The following is a 24,586-nucleotide window of genomic DNA, read 5'->3' as shown; positions in this document are numbered from 1 at the left end:
TTCTGTGTATTTCCTGGTAGCTCTGTGTTTGGATTAAACAGAGATGGACATTTTCAGAAGCCTGTACTATCTAAGCCATGGTGAAGGTTCAATCTTGCAGTGTCTAGTGATCTTGGAGATGCTCCCTATATCATCTGACTAGAAAATTTTCCTTTAAAGATGGAAAATGAGTTCTAAAGTATGTCCTAGTTGTAGGAATCTTTGCTACACTCTGATACTTTTGCTCTATGAGTGGCCAAGAACATTTGATTTTTATTGCCACCAGGGTTGTCTAGTAGAACTTGGGTCATGTATGATGAATCCACTGCTCCCAGTGGTTATATTTTTTTCCTTTCTTGATAGGACAGAGAGAAATTGAGAGGGGGGAGTTAAAAAAAGGAGAGAGAAAGAGGAGACACCTGCAGCACTATTCCATTGCTTATGAAGCTTCCTCCCTTCAGGTAGGTGGGGACTGGGGCTTTGAACCCGGGTCCTCATTCATGGTAATGTGTATGCTCAACTGGGTGCACCACCACTGCCTGGACCCCCAAATACTCTTTATACTTTTTTTTAACCGGAACACTGCTCAGCTTTGGGGATTGAACCTGGGACCTCGGAACCTCAAGCATGAAGGTCTGTTTGCATAATTGTTATGCTATCTCCCTCATCTTACCCCCAACACATTCTTTTAAAAAAATATTTCTTATTATCTTTATTTATTTGATAGAGACAGCCAGAAATTGAGAGGAAGGGGGAGGTAGAGACAGAGAGACATCTGCTTCACCATTTGAAAAGCCTTCCCCCTCCAGGTGGGGACTGGGGGCTTGAACCTGGGTCCTTACACATTGCAATGTGTGCTCAATCAGGTGCACCACCACTCGGCCTCTCCAACATATTTTTAACCCACATAGAAAGTCTCTGAATCCCTCAGTTGTCTTCTGATTCACTAGACAAACTGAGTTCTGGGTTTATAGTCATCCTTGTGATTGAGACATCCACTAAAGAACTGACCTGGTCCAGTTCCCAGTCTCACGCTTAGTTTGCCACCCCTCCAGACTTGCAAAGGATTTCACAAAATGAAGACTCATGTATGGCTGGCATAAAGTAATTTAGAAGTGAACAGGGACTAGGAGATAATATAATAGTTATGCAAATGATTTTTATGCCTGAAACACTAGAGATTTCATGTTCAATCACCCCACATCATTGTAGGCCAGAGTTGAGCAGTGTCCTGGCAGGGGGGTGAGTGGAGCAGAAGAAAAAGGAGGAGGAAAGAAAAGAAGGAGGCAAGATAAGGAGGGAGGGAGGGAAGTCTTCAAGTATGAGGAGACACATTTACAGAAAGGAGGGAGGGAACTCGAGATATGGTAAATTCCATGAGCAAAAGTATAAGAATAAAAATGGATAGGAAATGCCCAGGGACACAACCACAGTCAGACTGTTTGTGTCAAAAAGATATTACATTCAGAAAACTTTAATTCAAATTAAAGTTTAAGTTGACTTATATCCCGACATCAGAGTCAGAGGGGAAGAGGTTTTGATAAAGAGCTTTGTCAGTGTGAAACAGTACTATGATCATAAAGTTCTCTCACCAAAAGAACTGATGGTTGAACTCTCATTTGCATGTGTCACTTAAAATGCACAATAAGCATCTACAAGTGAACCAAGAGAATTAGACAGGGAAGAGACTCTGTGTGCTGCTAGAGATGACTCTCTTTCAGAAGTGGGCAGAGATTTGATTGTGCAGGCAGGTGACATTTGGCTAGGACAGGGTTTCTCTGCCAAATCAGCCTCTGCCATGTCATGAGTCACAGAACTGGCAGGCTCTGAGTACACAGTCGGTCTTAAGACCCTCTATCCTTGCCAGTTCTACTGAGTATACAGTACTCAAATAATGCCCACTTTGGAGGGAGGATTATTTTTACTGGATTTTTCTTTCCTTTTTTTGGGGGGTGGGGGTGGAGGGAGGCAACCTACACAAATTTCCTCTATAGTGGGTTGATAAAATGTTCCTAAAATTTAGAAGGGTAACAGAGTCTACTGCCTCCATGACTGGAATTTTTATTCTAAGATATTTACCTTGAAGGGAAGTTCACTGGCTGCCAAGGCTCCCAGGCCAAACTGCTGGCAGCAAGTTCTCAGAGAAAAGCAGCAGATGGACTCTGGGGAGCACAGAGAGTCAGCCAATGTCTCCTTGGAGAATCACTGGATGGATGTCCTAGTTGCTTTGGGCATAAACCCTCTAGACCATAATAGAATCCAACCTCCATTACAGTTCAAGAGCCTGGATTCTACGCCACAGACAAGACAACAGTCTCACCTGCACAAGAAGAATTAGCTCTCCCCAAAATCAGCCTGGATAACATATTTGGCAACACAACCTACCTCTACCAAACCTTGACTTAAACAAGCACCTCCTGAAGTCATGTCAAGTTAGATGATTGGTTTATGATAATACATGGTAACTCAAATTTTAGTGCTATAAATTTGGTTAAATTGGATAATCTGTTTTGGGAACAGTTTAGTCTTTTTGGAGGAAGTTTTTAAAACATAGGAAAAATTTTAATTTTTACCTGGAGCGGTCTGGACTTAAGCTAAATCCCATTTTAACCTTGAGTCAATTCACAACATTTGCTTGGTACTCATGCTTGTAGGACACCTGGCATTCTAGAATGAAGCCAAGGCAAAGAAATCAGATCTTTATACAAAAAAAAAAAAAAAAAGAAATCTGTCTCTGAAAAAGTCATTGATAACTGGGTATTGATTAGGAGCTACTCTTCACAAATCTTATCTCAATATATTAAATTATGGGAAAAAAACTCAATGATTAGCAGAGGAAGTGGGGTTTACACTTGTAATACTTCATTGCAAGACAATAATATGGGGGGTTGGGTGGTAGCACACCTGGTTAAGCACACATAGTATAAAGGGCAAGGATCGAGCAGATATCCTGGTTTGAGCCCCCGGCTCCCCACCTGCAGCGGGGGTCGCTTCACAAGTGATGAAGCAGGTCTGCATGTGTTGTCTATCTTTCTCTCCCCTTCCCCTCTCAGTTTCTTTATGTCCTATCCAAAAAAGAATGGAAAAGATGGCCTCCAGGAGCAGCGGATTTGTAGAGCCAACCCCCAGTGATAATACTGGAGGGAAAAAAAAAAAAAAAGATTCTAATATGGAATAGTGTATTTCATTGGATTGTGTCTGATGACTTGACCTAGTCAAGATATTGTTCTGGAAATTGTCCACTATAGTCTTAATTTGTTGTTGAATTTGGGGGATTCAAGCCTTTTATATCTAATCTGCTAAAGAATTTGGATACCTACGGGAAAGGTCCTATGTCCTAAAGAGAACCATTTCTTCATCCCTCCTGACAGGAAGTGTTACTCATCTTAGCTCAGTATTTTTGACTTGTTGCAATACTGAGATGTTCCAGTCTGGGCTGTCAGATCATTCATTTTGGAAAGCTTCAGATGTACTGTTCTTTACTTGATAAATATGAATACACTTTGCATTTTATGATCTTATTTTCACCACTGCTCTTCTACTTTGAATAGCATTTTTGTACCAAAGGCAAAGGGAATGATCATTTTAACTAACTAGTGCCGGAAGGACAGCAGGGCAAGGATCCGATGTCTCCAGAAAAGTTCGTGCATGTGTCCAGCTTGATGCCGTTCTCACTGCTCCCTGTCTTCCATTGCTCATTGGCCCAATTCTGGATGTCCAAATACTTTCCATCGTCTATGAGAGGCCACTTCTAGGGAGCCCTTCCACTTTTCCATCTTGAGAAATTAGTATATCTCCCTAGAATATTCACTGATTTTGTCATCGTACTAAACACACACTACCATTTTTGCATATAACCTCCCAACAGTTGCATATATTTGACATCACCTACATTCCACACATCTTGAACATCTTAACCTCCCATGATGTACCTAAAAGCTATTATAATAGCTTTTGCAATTTACACTCTTATCAGAAATAGTTAGTGGATGAATATGTGAATCAATTAATGAGTACAGGGAGATGATGCCTAAATATCTAACACACACACACACACTCACACACACATCCACTAAGTACATTAAATGGAGCTAACTTCATAAGTACAACTGAGGCAGATGTTTTAGGCAAAAGTGACACTTTTCATTAGCCTGTTTAGTTTCACAATATCCCAAGAACATTTCTTCTTGTTTTTTTTCCAGGCATATGCACATGACATCTTTTTATATGGTCCAAATAAATACCTAAATTAGACCTTCCAAGCACAAACTCAGCAATGCAGGAAGTAGTGATATATCTCCAGGTTCCCAACTCTGCATCTCAACATGAGGTAAGTTTTACAAGGACTTCTGAGGACAAGGATTCATGGACTAAATCACATGGTTTCCCCGAAAGGTTTGACCTAATGTGTGATTTGTGCCTGCTAAGCTGGTGTAATAATGAACAATCACTTTTATTAATGTAACTAAAAATGGAACTTGTAAAAGGAACTTACATAACCTGAAATGACACGTAGCAACTGAAAGAACTTCTCCCATGAGCCCTTGAAACAGCTAATGAAAAGTATAAACTTGGCTTCATTTATCTTCCTATCTGATCTGCATCATTATCTAAGTTAGATATTCCTACTTTAATAGCATAAAAAAATGCAAGCACACAAGTTTAAGCCAGGTTATAGCAGATAAATATCTTTACCATGAGTCTCTCCAGTTTGTCTTTAGTGTCAGGTGGTATCATTACTAATATTTCAAATAATACTATTACATTTAAAATGCTTATGTATTGCATATATGACATCTTATTTATCAAAAGAGTTTAAACAAGTATTCTATTGTGGGATATTATTGTTTAAGTTCTCTCAGGCCAGAAAGTTACAAAAAGCAATGTGAAAAGTAATTATCATGAAAGCTTATAAGCTTGTACATAAGTCTTGGGAAAATATATATAAACACATACATTTCATCTCAGTTACACCTCTGCTCATTTAGAAACTGAGATGTCTTCTGGTTTTGAAATTTCCAAATGTGTTGTTTCACTTGTCTATGTTCCCATGACATTTTAGAAAAGATATTTTTAAAGTCTAAGTCTAGTCAAAAGAGTTTATTTTGAATTGCTTGGTACTTAGTTAGGATGTAGTTGTTTGATAGAATGAGACTTATGATTTTCAAAATAACCTTATTGCTTAAGTAAAATTATGATTTTGCAAATAAATTTCCTGCTGGGATAAAGGCTGTATGTATACCTGATAATAATAATATGAGTGAAAATACAGCAGCAAACTGATTCCATGTGCACCTCCCCTGCAAGTAGTGAGACTGAGAAAAAAATACCTCTCCTGAATCCAGTTGTAAAACAACTAAGCAAACACAAATAGTGAAGGCTCTGCAAGTGAACTCTCTTGAATAAATAAATAAATAAATAAATAAATAAATAAAATAAAAAATCAGTGATACAGCTGGGGAAATAGACTGGTAGAGCATCTGACTTTTATGCCTGAGGTTCCCAGTTTGATTTCTGGCACTATATGAATCAGAGAAGTTACCTCTCCTCTCCTCTCCTTTCCTCTCCTCTCCTCTCCACTCCTCTCCTCTCCTCTCTTTTCCTCTCTTCCCCTCTCCTCTCCTCTCCTCTCCTCTCCTCTCCTCTCCTCTCCTCTCCTCTCCTCTCCACTCCTGTCCTCTCCTCTTCTCTATTTCTCTCCTCATTTCTACATTATATGAAACCCTCTTTCTCATATGAAATAAATAAAATAAGTCTATATGTATTTTTTAAGTTGATGGTTTTAAAGATTCTCTGGAGAGGTGTGGCCAGCTGCATTATGGCATGACTAGAAATAGCAAAGAGAATCACCTGAGAATGCAACAGCATGACTGGGATCACTCCAGGAGCCCACCAAGCCATAGGTGACTGCAAACACGTGTGGCTCATGGACAGAGGGACTAAAGTAGAGATTCCTTGGCCTAAAAATCAGTACCTACTCAGGAGCAGATGGTACCAGTCCAGCAGTCTGCCAGTTGAAACACCACCTCTGGTCTGAATTTTATATAATCAAAACTGCTTGGAACTGGAACGTAAATAGGCACACGGATCAATGGAGTAGAATTGAGAGCCCCACACTTACAACACCTAATCTTTAACAAGGATGCCCAGACTATTAAATGAGGAAGGAAGAGTCTATTCAACAAATGGTGTTGGAAAAATTGGGTTGAAACAAGCAGAAGAATAAAACTGAACCACTACATTTCACCAAACACAAAAATAAATTGCAAATGGATCAAAGACTTGGATGTTAGACCAGAAACTATCAAATACTTAGAGGAAAATATTGGTAGAATTCTTTTCCATCTAAATTTTAAAGATATCTTCAATGATTTGAATCCAATTACAAACAAGACTAAAACAAAACAAAACCAATGGAACTACATCAAATTAAAAACCTTCTGCACAGCAAAGGAAACCACCACCCAAAGAAAGAGACCCCTGGGGCTGGGTGGTGGTGCACCTGGTTCAGCACATGTTCCAATGTGCAAGGACCCAGGCTCAAACGCCCAGTTCCAACTCACAGGGGAAAAGCTTTGCAAGTGGTGAAGCAGGGCTGCCGGTGTTTTTCTGTCTCTCTCCCTCTCTGTCTCCCCCTTCCTCTCAATTTCTGGCTGTCTCTTTCCAATAAATAAATAAAGATAATAACAAAGAACTTAATAAAATCAAATGCATATTAAAAAATAAAAGAGAGACCCCCATATAGAATGGGAGAAAATCTTTACATGCCATACATCAGAAAAGAGGTTAAAAACCAAATATAAAAAGAGCTCACCAAACTCATCAACAAAAAGACAAATGACCCCATCCAAAAATAGTGAGAGAATGTGAATAGAATATTCACCAAAGAGGAAATCCAAAAGGCCTACTAACATGAAAAAAATGCTCTAACTCACTGACTGTCAGAAAAATGCAAATAAAGACAACAGTGAGATACCACTTCACTCCGGTGAAAATGTCATACATCAGAAAATGCAGCAGCAACAAATGTTGGAGAGATTGTGGGGACAAAGGAAATCTCCTACACTGCTGGTGGGAAAGTGTATTGGTCCAACCCCTGTGGAGAGCAGTCTGAAGAACTCTCAGAACACTAGAAGTGGACTTACCCTGCAATCCCTCTCCTGGGGATATATCCTAAGGAACCAAACACACCCATCCAAAAAGATCTGTGTATACCCATGTTCATAGCAGCAAAATTTGTAATAGGCAAACCCTGGAAGCAACCCAGATGTCCAACAACAGATGAGCGACTGAGTAAGATGTGGTATATATACACAATGGAATACTACTCAGCTGTTAAAAATAAGAGGGTGAGAAAGTTGGGCAGTATCACAGCAGGTTAAGCGCACTTGGTGTAAAGCGCAAGGACCAGCTCCCGGTTTGAGTCCCTGGCTCCCCACCTGCAGGGGAGTCGCTTCACAGACAGTGAAGCAGGTCTGCAGGTATCTATCTTTCTCTCCCCATCTCTGTCTTCCCGTCCTCTCTCCATTTCTTTCTGTCCTATCTAGCAACAACAGCGTCAATAATAACAATGATAACTACAAAAATAATAAAAAAAAACAACAAGGACAACAAAAGGGAAAGTAAATTTTAAAAAAATAAGAGGGTGAATTCACCATTTTCACCCCACCTGAGATGGAGCTTGAAGGAATCATGATAAGTGAGATAAGTCAGAAAAAGAAGGAAGAATATGGGATAATCTCATTCACAGACAGAAGTTGAAAACTAAGAATAGAAGAGAAAACACAGAGCAGGACTTGGACTGGAGTCAGTGTACTGCACCAACTTTTGAGCGGGGAGGAGGGTTCAGGTCCTGGAACAAGGGCAGTGGATAACCTAGTGGGGTTTAAATTGCTTTGTGGAAAATTGAGAAATGTTATGCATGTACAAACTATTGTATTTTATTTTGCTGTTGTCTATAAAACATTAATTCCCCAATAAACAAAATAAAAATAAAATCAAGATCCATTCTTCAAAGAGAAGTTGGGCAATAGACTCTACCACTTGAGGAAGATGGGTCCTGAAATTAGTGCAGCCTGGAATATTCCTAGCTCTTGGTCTGCTTCTAAATTCTGCTTATAACACCCCTTCTGTTGCATTGCTTGACATTGTAGTCTATTTACATAATCATTGTTTTCATTGGTTTAATCCCCACTGGCTCACAAGCTTTTTCCTTCTCCCCACCCCCTATCCTATGTACTTCCTCTTCCTGACACTTCTGCCTCAGGAGACAAAAGACAGGGCTTTCTAATGAAGAGAGAGTAGAAGAGATTAGATTGTTGAACTGCATCCCCGCTCATCAATAAAGACTGAATTGCCTTCCCAGCTCAGCCATGAGTCCCTGGTCATCTGTCTCCCATCTGTGAAGCTAGGCTGGCAAGTGGCACCTGAACAGGGACTGGCATATGGTGCCCAACCAACGTGGGACCTAACCTGCCCATCCCCTAGGTAAATAAACTTGGCTACCTATCCACGTGAGCTCATGCATACAGGGATGCAGAGGTTACACTGGCTCCTGTGCTGAGTATGGGCCCCAGATCAAATTGATGCATTTACAGTTAACAATATTTATATAATTTCCTTATATTTGGGAGCTACTCTCTTCCCTGATCCAGCTTTCTAGTCCTTTTTACAACTATGAAACCACCTTCCCAGACAATACCCTGGGTCTACCTTCATGTTAGCTGTCAGACTCAGGAAAAAACTAGTAAAGTCGTGGGCCCCTTGGAATATATCTAAGATAGACCTACTAGCTTTTTCTAAAATGGAAACTCCAAACATTCATCTGCAATATTCTTGCCTTTAGGTTCATGATTAGTCAACAATTTGTTTTGCTTTATATCTTAAATCTTTTTCAGCCACCAGTTTCCAGATGCTAACCTGACTTCCTTGGGTAGAAGAACCCTACCAATATGTCCTGGATCCTTGCCTCTCCAGACTCCTGCCCCACTAGGGAAAGAGAGAGACAGGCTGGAAGTATGGATCAATCTGCCAACACCCATCTTCAGCGGGGGGAAGCAATTACAGAAGCCAACCTTCCACCTTCTGCACCCCATAATGACCCTGAATCCATACTCCCAGAGGGTTAAAGAATAAGACAGGTTTCAAGGGGAAGGATGAGATATGGAGTTCTGGTAGTGGGAATCATGTGGAAATGTGGTCCTATGGTCTTGTCAGTATTTCCATTTTATAAATACAGATTTATAAAAAGAAGGAAAAAAGATATAAAGGAATAAATCTACTTCCTAAAAGACAGGAGAGCCAAGCCAGGAGAATTACACAAACTCTCAGGACATGAAAGAGCTCTGAATACTATGAAAGCCTCCTTTTCCACTCACTTTATAGTCTGGGTTTGTGTGTGTGAGTGGGGGGGGGGGGATAATGTTTTACAGTATACTTGTTTCTCATCTCCCCATAACAGGCAGGTCTGCAGGTCTGCGAGTGTCTATCTTTCTCTCCCCCTCTGTCTCCCCTCCTCTCTCGAATTCTCTCTGTCCTATCCAACGACAGCAGCAACAACAACAATAATAATAACCACAACAATGATAAAACAACAAGGGCAACAAAAAGGAAAAAAAATGGTCTCCAGGAGCAGTGGTGTCATGGTGCAGGCACCGAGCCCCAGCAATAACCCTGGAGGAAAAAAAAAAAAAATAGGTCTCATTTTTTGTTTTTTTCCATTAGGATTCTAGCAGGGATTCAGTGCCTGCAAGGCTCTACTATTCTCCATGGATATTTTCACTTTTTCTTTCTTTTTGATATGTTAAGAGAGACATAGATGAACCCAACATAAAAGAGAGAGAGAGAGAGACATAGATGATGAGAGACACAGAGAGAAAAAGAGAAACCTGCAGCAATGCTTCACAGCTTGTGAAGTTTCTCTCTGCTGAGACTGGAGGATTGAACCTATGTCCTCATGCATGAACCATGCTCTTTGTGGTATTGTGTGTTCGTTACAGGATGCACCACTGCCTGCTCCCTAGATTCTTATTATTATGGCTATAGATGTAGAAAATAATCATTGAATTCACAAAGTGGAATGAGCTAGGAGGAAGGTCAGTAAAAGTGACTGGAGGTTGAGATCATCAAAGATAAATAGAATTTACATGGGAAAAGAAATAGGGGTGGATTCCAAATAGGGCACAGTGAGAGAACAGAGATGGAAAACCATGAAATGGAGGAACTTAGCATATGGATTCCTGTACTGCAGGGCTTTCTCTTCTACATGTAGGAGCAGACAAACGCCTTGCAGAGCTGAGCAGCCAGTGGATTCTTACTTGCAAACAACCTGGAATTTAGAGGTGGCAGTGAAACACAAGAAAGTGAAAGGGTGCTTTCTCCCGCTGTCAGAGCATTCTGCTGGATGATTAATTGACGGTTCTTCAGATAAACCACAGTTACTCTAGGAGGCCACAACCCTTAGCGAACACCTGCCACCACAGACCAGGCCAGAGAATGCATTGTCTTCCTCTTTTGCTTCAGAGTTCTGCAGCTGCTAAACTGCTCTCAGGCAATTTTTATTTACCTAGGGTGTCGGTCTGGCTCAAAGATTCAGGAAAGTAGGATTTCAGAGGCTGATTTGGAAAAATCTGTTGCTCGTGTAGCACTGGGGTTGTTTGTTCCTTCCTGCCCTTTTTTAAAGAAGTATCTCTCTGATCACATGCCCCCCCACCCCAAACCCCCCCCCCCCCCACCACATTTTGTGACATTTGGATGAATTGCCTGGAATCCTGAGACGGGAACTGAGGACTTTCACATTCAGGAGCAAAGAGCTTTTTTGGGGAAAGCACACTGAGTGACTAAGGCATAAATTCATGACTACTCTCTCTGGTTCTTTTATTTTAAACATTTTTATTAGTTATTTAATAATGGCTTGCAATATTATAAATTATGGGGGAATTGGTCCACACCACACCCATCACCAAAGTTCTATGCCCCCTCCCCACCAACAATAACCTAGTTTTCATAAAGTCTCAGAGATAGTTTAGTTATTTCTTTTTTCTTCTTCTATTCTTCCCTCCATTCTTTCTTATTTATTTATTTATTTGGTTTACAGAAGTGAAATACAACTACTGAATGATTTCTTTCATAGGTGGGATAAAGAGAAGTGACACGCATGAACTCCCTCTATTTCTAAGCAATTCCAGAAAGATAAGGTTAGATTGACATATATACCTTGTCTAGAGGATAACTATGGCTTTCAGAAAATTAAAGTTTTCTTTTATCCTCAAAGAAATACTCAAAGTTATGATCTTTGGGACTTGTTAATATTGACTGTAATGTCCTCAAATGGGGCCTGAAAGATATGATATGAAGAGATTTAGAAGTTGGAGACTTTCAGGATTAAAAATGAGAGGTAGTCAGTCGGTGGTAGGTGACGTGTACATACAGCAATCATGGAGAGAGGTAAGAAACTGTACATAGGTGACAACAGCCATCTTGTAAATCATCACTCCAATAAAGGAGTGTGTGTGGTGTCCCTAAAGGAGGAAAGGTCTCAAAAATAATTAAGAAATACACATACATCTATTAGGCAGACCTAAAAATCCCCAATTTACAGAGAAATAAAAGGAAAGAACAAACAAGTTTCACAAATTTAAGCAAATTTAAGTGAACCAGCAAGAATTGACTATGAGCCGTATGGATTTAAAACTCTTGCTTTTTCAACCGTAGACAAACTGCTCAGAATAAGAAAAGAAGGATGTTTTTTCTTGGTGATGCTACTAGAACACTGACAGCTAATCCTCATAAGGCCACTTCAGGTGGTTCTATCTGTTGATGTTACAGTATTAGCTGAGAGTATTTCATCTTTCATAAAAGACAAGAGGAAATACTGCTTCTTGTTCCATGATCTTATGTTGAACCGGGCATAAATTTCACTCTCATTCTGTTCCCCAATCCCTGAGCTTTCTCACTTCTTCCCATCTTTCTTTCATGACCAGGAGACCAAAGGGAACCTTTTGACATTTCCACTGTAGATTTTTTTTTCATCAAATAAGAAACTTCTACACAATTATTTGGACTTACTCATTTGTCTTATTGTTCGTTATCCACACTTTTTAACCCGAAACTCTATGCTTGTTCCCATTCTTTGGAATTCAAGTGGAGCTTCTCTCTGTGTGTATGTAGGTAGCAGCCATCTGTTCTATCTGCCTGCCAGTGTTCCTTCCCTCTTCTCTCACTAAGAGTGTCCTAATTTTTCTGTGGGTAACCACCCACTGAGAAGGCTCTCACTCTTAGTTCTTCTGTCAATCAAGGTGTCATGTAATCTCCTGGTCAAGATGTGAACACTAGACTCGAGCTTCTTCAGTCAAATGTAGGAGAATTTGAATCTAGTGAGTAATGAATTAAATGAGGAATATAGTGGAAGCTGGTTAATTCTGTAGGGTGTGAAGAAACTCATATATTTCATGGTATCTTTCCCAAGGCCATGAATTGTTGGGGATGTAATGTGTATCAATGACAACCCACAACTTTTACTTTTGCTTGGATTCAGCAAGCCCTTCATAATCTTGCAACAAATTGCCTTTTCATTACCCTTATAGCAATATAAGTTAGTGTTGGCTACTTGCAATTATAATAACGAACTTCACTAATAAAATATTGCCTCTGAATAACTAATTCTTAGTCATAGTGACTGCCAGCCTTGATACAACAGGAAATAGATAAAATTAACAGGCCAACCACAGTAAATAAATTGAAATAGTAACCCTCACTAGGTCCTCCTCTGACTTCATGTTCCATGACCTGACCTCCTAGAGTCTTTTTTTTTTCTCTTTTTGCCTCCAGGGTTAGGGTTATTTCTGGGGCTTGGTGCCGGCACTACGAATCCACTGTTCCTAGAGGCTATTTTTTTCCCTTTTGTTGCCCTTGTTGTCTATTGTTGTTGTTGTTACTGCTGTCATTGTTGTTGAATAGGACACAGAGAAATGAAGAGAGGAGGGGGAGAGAAAGATCGACACCTGCAGACCTGCTTCACCACTTATGAAGTGACCCTCCTGCAGGTGAGGAGCCAGGGGCTTGAACCGGGATCTTTAAGCCAGTCCTTCTACTTCATGCCATGTGAGCTTAACCCGCTATGCTACTGTCCACCCGCCTGTCCTCAGAGTCTTTTACTTTGGTGCAATACATCAACTTCAGTCCAAGTTCTGCTTTGTGTTTTCCCTACTACTACTACTACTACTACTAGCATTTACCCTCCTCCCATAGCCAGTCAACAGCGTCAGGTTGAGCCTGATGTAAAGTTTCGAGACCTCCTTTGAATCTGGAGAGGTGGCAGTCGTTGACTATGTATGAATGGGATCATCCCATATTCTTTCTTCTTTTTCTGACTTAATCTCACTTAACACGATTCCTTCAAGCTCCATCCAAAATGAGGTAAAGAAGGTAAATCTACCATTTTGAATAGCTAAGCAGTATTCCATTGTGTATATATACCACAACTTACTCAGTCACTCATCTGTTGTTGGACATCTGGGTTGCTTCCAGGGTTTGCCTATTACAAATTTTGCTGCTATGAACATGGGTATACACAGATCTTTTGGATGGGTGTGTTTGGTTCCTTAGGATATATCCCCAGGAGGGGAATTGCAGGGTCATAGGGTAAGTCCACTTCTAGTTTTCTGAGAGTTCTTCAGACTGCTCTCCACAGGAGTTGGACCAATACACATTCCCACCAACAGTGTAGGAGGGTTCCTTTGTCCCCACAACCTCAGCATTTTTGTTGCTGCTGCATTTTCTGATGTATGACATTTTCACAGGAATGAAGTAGTATCTCATTGTTGTCTTTAGCTGCATTTCTCTGACAGTCAAAGACTTGGAACATTTTTTTCATATGTTTGCCCAATGACATTTCAAGGAAATTGAACAATATATTAAAATTTTCTTGTTGAATAATAATAAAAAAGCATGAATAGCAAAAGCACTTGAAGAAAAAGAAGAAAAGTTGAGGTATCACAATGTATGACTTTAGGTTATGCTACAAAGCAATATTAGTTAAGACAGTGTGATACTGCAACAAAAATGAACATATGGGCCAATGGTGTAGGATAGAGTGCCCAGAACTAAACCCACACATATAGGCCAGAACTAAAGCCATGTTCATAGCTGTATTTTCCACAATAGCCAAAATATGGAAGCAACGAAAATGCTCTTCACCAGATAACTGAATAAAATAGTTCTGGAACATATACAGTGGGGCATTACTCAGCAATAGAAAAGATGATATTGTGTCCTTCGGGATAAAATGGATGGTATTCAAGATTACACTCTGTGAAGTAAGTAAGGAGGTAATGGACAACTATAGGATGGTTTCATTCATATGTGGAACTTAGAGAACTGAACAAATGAACTTGAAAACAAACAAATAAAAGTCAACCTATATCCAAGACTGTGAAAACTATGGTGGTTATATAGGGGGACAGGTGGTGTGAGGGACATAGATGGTTTGTGGTGGGAAAGGTATGAAATTATAATCTTATTAATTTATAATTTCATAAATCACTATCAATTTAATATGGGGGTATAGATTTAATACTTCAATTTCTCTAACTGCCTAGACTGTAGTTCTAAGTATACACATTTTCTTTACCCTAAGCATCTAATGTTTCACATTTATAAGATGGTCAAATTATGACATTGTATATATACCTTTTTAAATATCTGTTACCTAAAATCTTGGGTCAGAGAGATCAAAACCATGTGTCCCTATCAATATCTAAGTTACAATAAGTCAAGTATATTAAGGTAGACCCTACCCATTGGATTTTCAGAGAAAAACAAGGCCCCAACTATTTTGGTTATAATAATAATAATTAACTACTTCTTCTTCAATCTCTTTCTAAGACTACAAGGAACTCTTCCTATCTTCTTTAAGATCCTTATTTTTCCTAGTCCTGGAACTTCTAGGATTATGCCCATGTTTCCTAATGATTTTTTTTTCCTCTGTGCCCTTACCATCATATTGCCTTTGTCAACCTCAGCTATAATCAACACTAACCAGTGTTGCCAGGTCATGTTATGCTGCTACTGACTTGTTACTATGGGTTGTTGTAAAGACAACAAGCCTGAGATGTCAGCTTCCCAATTCCTCAAATCTAGTGTGATCCTTCCTAACACATGGGACTGTCTAGCTCCATTTCAGATGGCATGTTATCTAAAAAATTTACAGATATTAAATAGATACAGGTTAGGGCCTAGGGTACTGGGTACAGGTATACATACATGTATCCATAGCAAGGGACAGTTATGTAACTCAAAGTAAAAGTGCTTAATAGCCCTTTGTGATTAGACTTTAGACCTACTAAACCTGGGATCTTAGTTGAAGAGCCTAAAAAAAGCAATCAAAAATTCGCTAATTAAACTTAGATCTAATAAACTTGGCAAACTAGTAGAAAGGCCCAAATAAGCAGACCCCATAAACCTAATACCTGTCTGGATAGAGCAGATGACATTCAATGTTTTAACAACTGGGAGAAAGTCTAAGATTATCAGATAAATAAAGAACTACAAAAGCTGGATAAAGGCAAGAGACTGGCACAATTAATCATGGCCTTTTGGTCAATACCAGATTATTCTATTATCTGGGGCATTAGTTAGGGAATCCTTGGATTCCCACAGATATGCTAGGCCTAGACCTTTAATAGATCTCTCTTTCTCTCCACCATCACTAGTCACTTCCATCAGGAATGTCATCATAAGCCCTGTTGGGGATCACTCTAGAAATTATCCTCCTTATAAAGTAGCAGTGGTAGGGACTTCAAACTCTCTGAGGGGAAGCTAGCCCATCCTACCCTGCTACTTAAGGAAGACTGGTCCTGAAATGAGTGCAGCCTAGAATGTTCCCAGCTAATACCATGAGCTCAGATAGACAGGCTCAGAGGTTACACAGGATCCTATTCTAAATATAAATATATATGGTCCTGGGTCAAGTTGATGGAGTAAACAATTAATTCTATTCGTGGGTTTTCTTCAAGATTGGAAGCTACTTTCTGCCCCAATCCAACTTTTTAGCCCTGTTCTCAACTCTGACACCATCTTCCCAACAATATTTTTGTCCACCTCAATGTTAGCTATCAAACTCAAGCAAAAACTCTGAAAGCCATGAGCCCCTAGGAATATACCTATAATAGACTTCCTCACTTCTTTCCACCCTAAGGTCCCTATTCTCACATGCTCTATTCCTACTTTGTGGTCCCTGCTCATTAATCATTTTGTCCTGTTTTATATTTTACCACCTTTAAGCCATCAAGTTGACAACACTATCATGATTCCATCCTGAACTCCCCTGGGAGGTGATCTTACCAATGTGTCCTGGTGTTTCACCTCTCCAAATCTCTACCCCACTAGGGAAAAACAGAAATATGTTGTGGTTATGGATCAACTTGCCAAAGCCCATGCAAAGCAGAGAAGACATTAAAAAATCCAGATCGGGGGAGTCGGGCGGTAGCACAGCGGGTTAAGCGCAGTTGGCGCAAAGCACAAGGACCGGCATAGGGATCCCGGTTCAAAACCCCGGCTCCCCACCTGCAGGGGAGTCGCTTCACAGGTGGTGAAGCAGGTCTGCAGGTGTCTGTCTTTCTCTCCCCCTCTCTGTCTTCCCCTCCTCTCTCCATTTCTCTCTGTCCTATCCAACAACGACAACAACAATAATAACTACAACAATAAAACAACAAGGGCAACAAAAGGGAATAAATAAATAAAAATAAATATTAAAAAAATTTTTTAAAAAAATTAAAAAAAAAAAAATCCAGATCGTCTACCTTGCGCACCCCAAAAATAATTTTGGTCCATATTCCCAGAAGGGGAAAAATATAGAGGAAGATGACCAGAGGGCTCTGTATTCCACCTCTATCAGGACCCAGAGAGAGAAGAAGAAAAGATGAAAGACATTCAGAAGTAGTAAAAGGTGTATGACTTAGAAGGGAAGAACAATAGAATAAAACATATACACAGTTATAGTTATAGTTGTTATAGTTATAGTTATAGAAATAGTAGTAAACCCATATCTGTGACCTTGGGAGAAATACTGTAGCTTCCAGCAGAGGGAACGGGTATACAGAACTATGATGGTTGGAACAATGTATATTCATACTTCTGTTATCTTATAATTTTGTAAATCAATTGATTTCGTAAATCTGTCTTAAAAAGGAAAAACAAAAAGAAAAGCAGAGACAGAATGAGATGTTATAGTTTCTTCCAATGTAGTGAAGGAGTAGCCTAGAATGTGGGTCATAAGCATAACAAAGTAGCACCCTACTCATGTGAACTCTTTTGCTGACACACAAGTATTATTCTTAGTACAGTATATATATATATATATATATATATATATTTTTTTTTTTTTTTTTTTTTTTGCAAAGCCATGGCCTTATACATGCATAATGTCACTACTCTACACCAACTTTTTAATCCACATATGGTCACAGAGAAAGAGTTTCTCCCATGCTATGACATTTCCATATGGTGTCAAGACTTGAACTAGAGTTGTGCACATGGCGAGGCATACACCCTGCCTGGTGAGCTATCAATCTATTTCCTTTTTACAGATGTAATATGTACATTTTAACACCTGATTGTCCTCAAGACTACGTAAGGTATAGCAAAGAATTTTCAGTGAAACCATTTCCTTCCTGGTTAATATAAAGCTGTGATAGCAGAGACTTGAGGAGGTGAGGGATTTACACTTCATGCCTTTTTTTCTGTCTTAAGGAAAAAACAACTCAGCTCTCATTTAACAATGTCTATTGCTAGCTTTGAACCAGTTTCTTTTCATTGTTATCTGATTTTGGCAAATTTACCAGGAATACAAGATAACAGCGCCCACACTCTTATTTTCAATCTTTCTGGAACCTTATTTGTATCTTTGTCAACAGAGTGAAGAAAAGATAGTGTTTCACTTGGAGCAGCCCACAGCTACTGGCATGCTCCTTAATTAGTGCCTGTGACCAGTTAGCATTGTTTAGACTTCATTCAACGCACTTACTCAGAATCGCACTCCTTCTCAGCTGAGGTGGTGTGCGCCAGCTGCCTTCAATCTCTCAGGACCCAATCTACAGATCAAAAATTCTGGTATGAGCACAAATGTCTCAGTGTGGGAATTTGTTTACTTTCTGCTTAGGAGACAACTTTTATATGTCTCTGACATTAAAAAGTAATACGTAAATAATCAGCACCCAGACAAGCTCAACTAACAAAAACTAGAATACCTGCCTTTCAATTTATGGAAATTCTATTTCTTTTTGGTCAAGAAAAGACTAAACTTTTCTTAGAAATAATATACTTTGTCTTAAATATCATTTTGATGACTAAACATATCCATGACAAAAAGGAATGACAAAGAAGCTTATGAGCTTGGGCAAAGAGGTTGTCAATTATTTCCATTATTCAGGTCACACCCTTCCCTATTCTTATAAATGTATGCCACTGAAAGAAAGCAAATATTACAAAAGAATACTAATTTTTATTTGTATTGATTTAATTATGAGTAACAAGTCTGTTGGATAAGAGGGGGTACAATTCCCACCACCAGAACTCTGCATTCCATCCCCTCCATTAGTAGATTCCTTATTCTTTATCCCTGATAATAACTAATTTTATCAGAGAACAGTTGTAATTTCTGGTAAATAAAGGAACATCACTATCTGAGGGTTGATTGGTGATTGTGCATGGACAGTAGGAGCAGGAGAGAGAGAGAAAAATTCAAGAACCACAGCATTACATTGCCTGTTGGTGCCATATTTGCTTCAAATCCATGTGGAAGATTTAAAGGAACCATGTGGAACTATTCAGGTATTGAGTGGCTTTACAAAAAAGAGCTCTAGACTGTCACTTAGAACTGTAGAAGATACAGGCTTCTGAGTAAACTCCAGGGAATTGCTCAGAGGAAGTGGAGAATAGAACATGGTAGTCTTGTGGCATCAGGGAAGCCTACCAAACTCTAAAATGTCCCAGATGCAGATGCATTATAGACCCTGGTGACTAGTGTCAGACTGCCCTACAAGCAAGAAAAATGACTTTGACCTCACAGTAGAGTTCCTACTTTCAGGAATCAGTCTGATAACACAAGGAGGACGAGGATCTTTCTCTCCTTCCATCTCCAGATTAGGTCTCTATTTAAGGGACCACAGGCACCATAATACTACATCATTTTAAAGCTTCCCTTCTCCTTTTTTTAACTTACTTCCAAAGCAGATCCCAGTATCACCTGTTGGCAACAACAGAAACAAAAACAGATGGATAAAACTCAGAAAACACTGGTTCTGCAAAACCAAGGTGAAGACAAGAAACTTAATAATATAAATCCAGAAGAGCTACCAGAGAGGGAGTTCTGGGAATAAATGGTCAACAAAATTGAAGAAATACATCAATCTCAATTTAATATGAAGAAATGGACTAAGAAATCTATTACTTCAATGATACACTTGATAGGAAAACAGAAAACAGAGTTGTAGCATATGCAGGACAACTTTAATGCATTCCAATCTCAAATAGCAAATCAAGACAGAAGACATACACATATAGAAGAGAGAATATCATAAATAGAAGATAAATCATGTTTGTTTTTTTAGTTTAAAATAGAAGAAGACAAAAAGTTTTGGAAAAATGAGGCAACTCTTTGAAAGACTGAACACTCCATCAGAAAAACAAATATCAGAATTATAGGACTCTCAAAAGGAGACTCTATTTGAAGAAGTAATAGATTTTTCAAATCTAGGATGTGATAAAGATGTAAATGTTCAGGAAGCAGAGTTAATTCCCAAATTCCTAAAACTGAGTAGACCTACACTGAGTCACATCATTGTGAAACTATCAAAATTGAAGGAAAACAAAAAAAAATTTGCAGGCTGCCAAGTAATAGAAGAAAGTAGCTTATAAGAGCAGTGTAGTTAGACTTGAGTCAGATTTTTCTACAGGAATTGTCGTTAACGTTCGGGCTCCAGCAGGCTGTGCTAGCTTTGCAGCAGCAGACAGAGACTCGAGGACACACGGCTGGGCCGGAAAGCTCTATTTCTTTATTCACGAACAACGATTCATAAACTAACCCAAACCAATCACCACACAGATCTGTCCTGCATCCTTCTCCTCACACAGCCGCGCCAAGAACTCCCGAACTACATAGCATAGGGGGCGGGGAGAAAAAGAGGCACGAAACTAGCATGGGCCAAACCAAATATCTCAGAGGTGGGGGTGGGGGGAGACCAAACCAATGTGAAGCATACAACAATTCCCCCTTTTCTTTCCAGGTAAGTCTCTCTCTCTCTCTAAAGAGGGGTTGAGCACAGGGGGACGCATAAATCTCACAAGGTTGGCAGCCATTTAAGCCTTCCCTCCTCCACAGAAAGTCCTACATCTTCCCACCTGAGCATGGCATTCCTTAAAAACATTTAAGCCTGCTCCATTCCATATTTCATATGGAATATTTCCTTACTGTGTCCATTTAGATATAAAGGAAAAGGAGGAGATGATGCTGAGGAATTATTCTGATGCAGTCTCCGCCCCCAGGCTTTACCACGCCCCGCGAAATCCTAGCAGTGCCCCTTTCAACCAATCCTGTCCCCACATGTCACCCCTGGTTGTTACCCAATAAAAGCTCTCCCACTTCCCCCCCATCTCTGGGCTCTCTCTCTCTCTCTCTCTCTCACTCTTGCCCAGTGGTGAGGTAGTGGGGATGGCCATTGTCGGCTGACTCCACGTGGCCTGAGCCACCCCCACCTGATCCAATAATAATGATTTGTGTACCCCACTTGCTCCGGACCTCCTCTCTCTCTTCTCTGCGGCACAGCCTGACAGGAATCACGGAAACCAGATGAGAATAGAGCAGAGTGGTATATTCAAGGTTTAAAAGACAATTAATTACCAGCCATGTATACTTTACCCTACAAGACTGTCATTCAGATATGAAGGAATATTCTACACAGTACCAGATATTCAAAAACTAAAGGAGTTTGCCATTACCACACATATATTGCAAGAGTTACTGAAAAGAGTACCACAGGAAAACAAAACAAACAACAACAGCAACAAAAAAGGGACATTTAACTCTCAATAAGGTGATATACAATAAGATACTAAGATCCAGAAACACAAAACTATAGAAATATGAGACAACTTTGATATGAGTGGGAGAAAGAAATGGATAGAGAATCTTCAAGCAAAGAATAGTGAGACAAGGACAGTTTAAGAAAGACTCTCTTAGGGGATTCGTGTGGTAAGCAGGTTAAGCGCAAGTGACACAAAGTGCCAAGGACCAGAGTAAGGATTCCGGTTCGAGCCCTCAGCTTCCCACCTGCAGGGGAGTCACTTCACAAGCAATGAAGCAGGTCTGCAGGTGTCTATCTTTCTCACCCCCTCTCTGTCTTCCCCTCCTCTCTCCATTTCTCTCTGTCCTATCCAACAACGACAACATCAGTAATAACTACAACAATAAAAACAACAAGGGCAACAAAAGGAAATAAATAAATAAATAAAAGACTCTCTTAGCTATTATATATATTTACATATACATTAGATGTGTAATACTTTTATATACAGCATGTTTTCATGAACACAGTTCTCTATATCTTTTATAGTATTTTTAAGTTGTACAGCTTTTTTGTTTTTATCATCCTTTTTGTCATATATATTGTTGAGGTTCTTTAATTTGGTATTTGTGTTCATGTCCTCCTGTTACTACAGTTTAGATCTGTTACTAAGTCACCTTCACTTCTCTAAAAGATACTCTATGGTATCACTTATATGTATAATATAAAGAACTGAAATACATGAACTTCTTTTTTAAAAATGTCAAACCTGTCACTATGATGACCTCTTCACATAGCTTTACCTTCCACCTCACTATTCTGTGTGGCTGTCTTTAACTGAGTCCAAGCAGTGAGACTCCCCTTTCCCTGAACTCACAACATACCCACTATTCAGAGCTACAAAGATTTTGGACCCATTTTCCGCATTTGCATGTGAAGATTTTCCCCACTTCAGGTTTAACAAATTTCTGACACTCAGCATATGTCCTATAAATCAATTCAATTCTGCCACTACTTACCTGGAGATAGCCTGGAGTCCCACAGTTAAAAATGCAGACTCACAAGACTGAGCCCACTCCTTCACTGTCATTGGAAAGTCCAGGTTATCACCTGTTCTTCTACCTCACCATGTACCGAACTTTCCAATGAACTCTCCTTAGACTTGATTAATTTTCTAAAGCAGCTCACAAAGTTCTGAGAAACAATTTACTTAACTAGATGATAGACTCATAGAACTCAGAAACAACCAAATGGAACAGGCAAAGCATGGGGGAAAGGGTACAAAGCCTCCATACCTTCTCTGAGAATGTCTGGTAAGCCCTTGTAGTTCAACAACCTAGAACCCAAACACTTTTGGGTTTATATGGAGGATTCCCTGTATAGACCTGATTGATTAAACTATAGGTCAGATAATTAATGATTGATTTGCTTTCTTTTTATCCAACCTGAAGTTGATAAGGATGGAAATGAAAGTTCCAGCTATCAAATGTCCTGATTAGAGCCCAGTAACCACCTCATTTCTAAGGTTATCCAAATAAATTCCAAAAGGCACCCTGTTAATGTAGCAAAAGGCACCTTTAAAATTCTCAATACTTAGGAAGTCCCAAGGGCTATAGAACTTCTTTTCCAGGAATAGGAATATATATATATATATATATATATATATATATATATATATATATATCACAATATCACTGAAACTCTCCCTGAAATTTAGCATTTGTGATTTTATATATGCCTTGATGGTTCTGACAAATTACAACTGCATGATGAAAAGTCCTTGGCAGGTAAGCCTAAAATACCTAATGCAGTGTTGTATATACATATGTATTTAGTATGCAAAATCCATTTTCATTTTTTTAATTATATATACTGTGTCTTATAGGTGAATTTTACAGGTGGCTCCTGTATATCAACTGATTGATTGGTTGGCTTATTACAGGTATCATTCATCTTTATATATAAAAAATTGGGGTTCACACAGTATGGAAAGCTCTCAGTAAATGAGGCAGCTCACTATTGCCAACTTTCTCATTCATGGGATGCAAGTTTTTAGGTAAATTAAAGTATAGCCTACACCCTTTTGCTGCACAGGTGTGGAATTTGAGGTTGAACTTCCTCCTCCACCTATAACATACATAATGAAACAAATATAGAAACAAATAATGGGGAAGTAAGTTATAGATGGTCCTTTAGAAGTCAATTTCATCTGCGCATCTAACCATAAAAGCAGCATCTGCTCTGCTAAATACAGGTGTTTTATATCCTTGTCATTAATTGGAGGGGACATTATGTCATCATACATCAACAGTTAAGGTTGGTTAAAGTGCCACTTGTCTCAGGTGCTGTCATTAATCAGGTTCTTTTCAGCTTGGATACTCCAGAGGCTTGGCTCAAAACTGCTCTATGTGAATGGGTTCTCCCTGTGGGCTTAAGGTGTCTTTTTATTATCACTTTGAATGAAAGCCTTGGGACCCAGACATAAGTGGCCATTAAAGTAGCTGTTCTCATGCTTCAGAGAAGAGAAATATTTTCCCCCATCATCTTCATTCCCTCCACTCCCTTGTGCTTCCACCAAGTAGCCACTGTGGAGAGAAAGGCACAGCAATGCAAGCTGTTGTCTCATCCTGGCTTAGCCCATTAACAGATTTTGACAAACCAAAGATAGTATACTGACACTTAAGTTGTACAGAATCCTGTGAAAAGCAGCCCTTCTTTTTCTGCTGAGACACCTACATCACTCAAATGCCTTCCTGGACACTCCCAAAGAACAGTGTGGTATCCACTCCAGACAAACTTCCAGAATACCTTCTTCTTCAGTCCATGCTTTCACTGAAAATGCTTGTCACTTATGCCACTCCTTGAAGGCAGTAAAAAACAAGAGTTGTTTAGAGTCACAATTGCAGCCTCACCGATATGTCCCTAAGTCTCATCTCTCCAGATCCCTACCTAACCCACAAGGGAAGACTGGGGGCATGGATCAAACTGCCAATGTCCATATCCACTGGAGAAGCAGTTACAGAAGCCAGATCTTCCACCCTTTGCACCCCATAAATAATGTTGGCCCATACCCTCAGAGGGATAAAGAATAGGGAACCTTCCAATAGAAGGGGTGGGACACGGAACTCTGGTGGTGGGAACTGTATGGAATTATAGCCCTTTGTCTTAATATATAGTAGCTTTTAAAAATATTAACTTTGGGTCATGATAATAGAGCAGTAGTGTATCAGACTTGCATCATAAAGGTCCCAGCTTAGAGTCCCAACAACAACATATGTTAGAGTCAAGTGAAGTTCTGGTCTCGCTCCTTTTCTCTGTCTCTCTTCTTCCCTTTCCTTCTCTCTCATGGAAAAAAATATACCTTTTAAAAAAAAAAATTATAAAAGGGGAGCATTGACAAAACCATAGGATAAGAGGTATACAACTCCACACAATTCCCACCACCAGCTCTTCATGTCCCACTCTCTCCCCTGATAGCTTTCCGATTCTTTAACTCTCTGGGAGTATGGACCCAGGATCATTGTGGGATGCAGAAGGTTGAAAGTCTG

This window comes from Erinaceus europaeus, chromosome 15, assembly GCF_950295315.1.
Source record: "Erinaceus europaeus chromosome 15, mEriEur2.1, whole genome shotgun sequence".
Lineage (NCBI taxonomy): Eukaryota > Metazoa > Chordata > Mammalia > Eulipotyphla > Erinaceidae > Erinaceus > Erinaceus europaeus.
Note: the sequence above shows the minus strand (reverse complement) of the source record.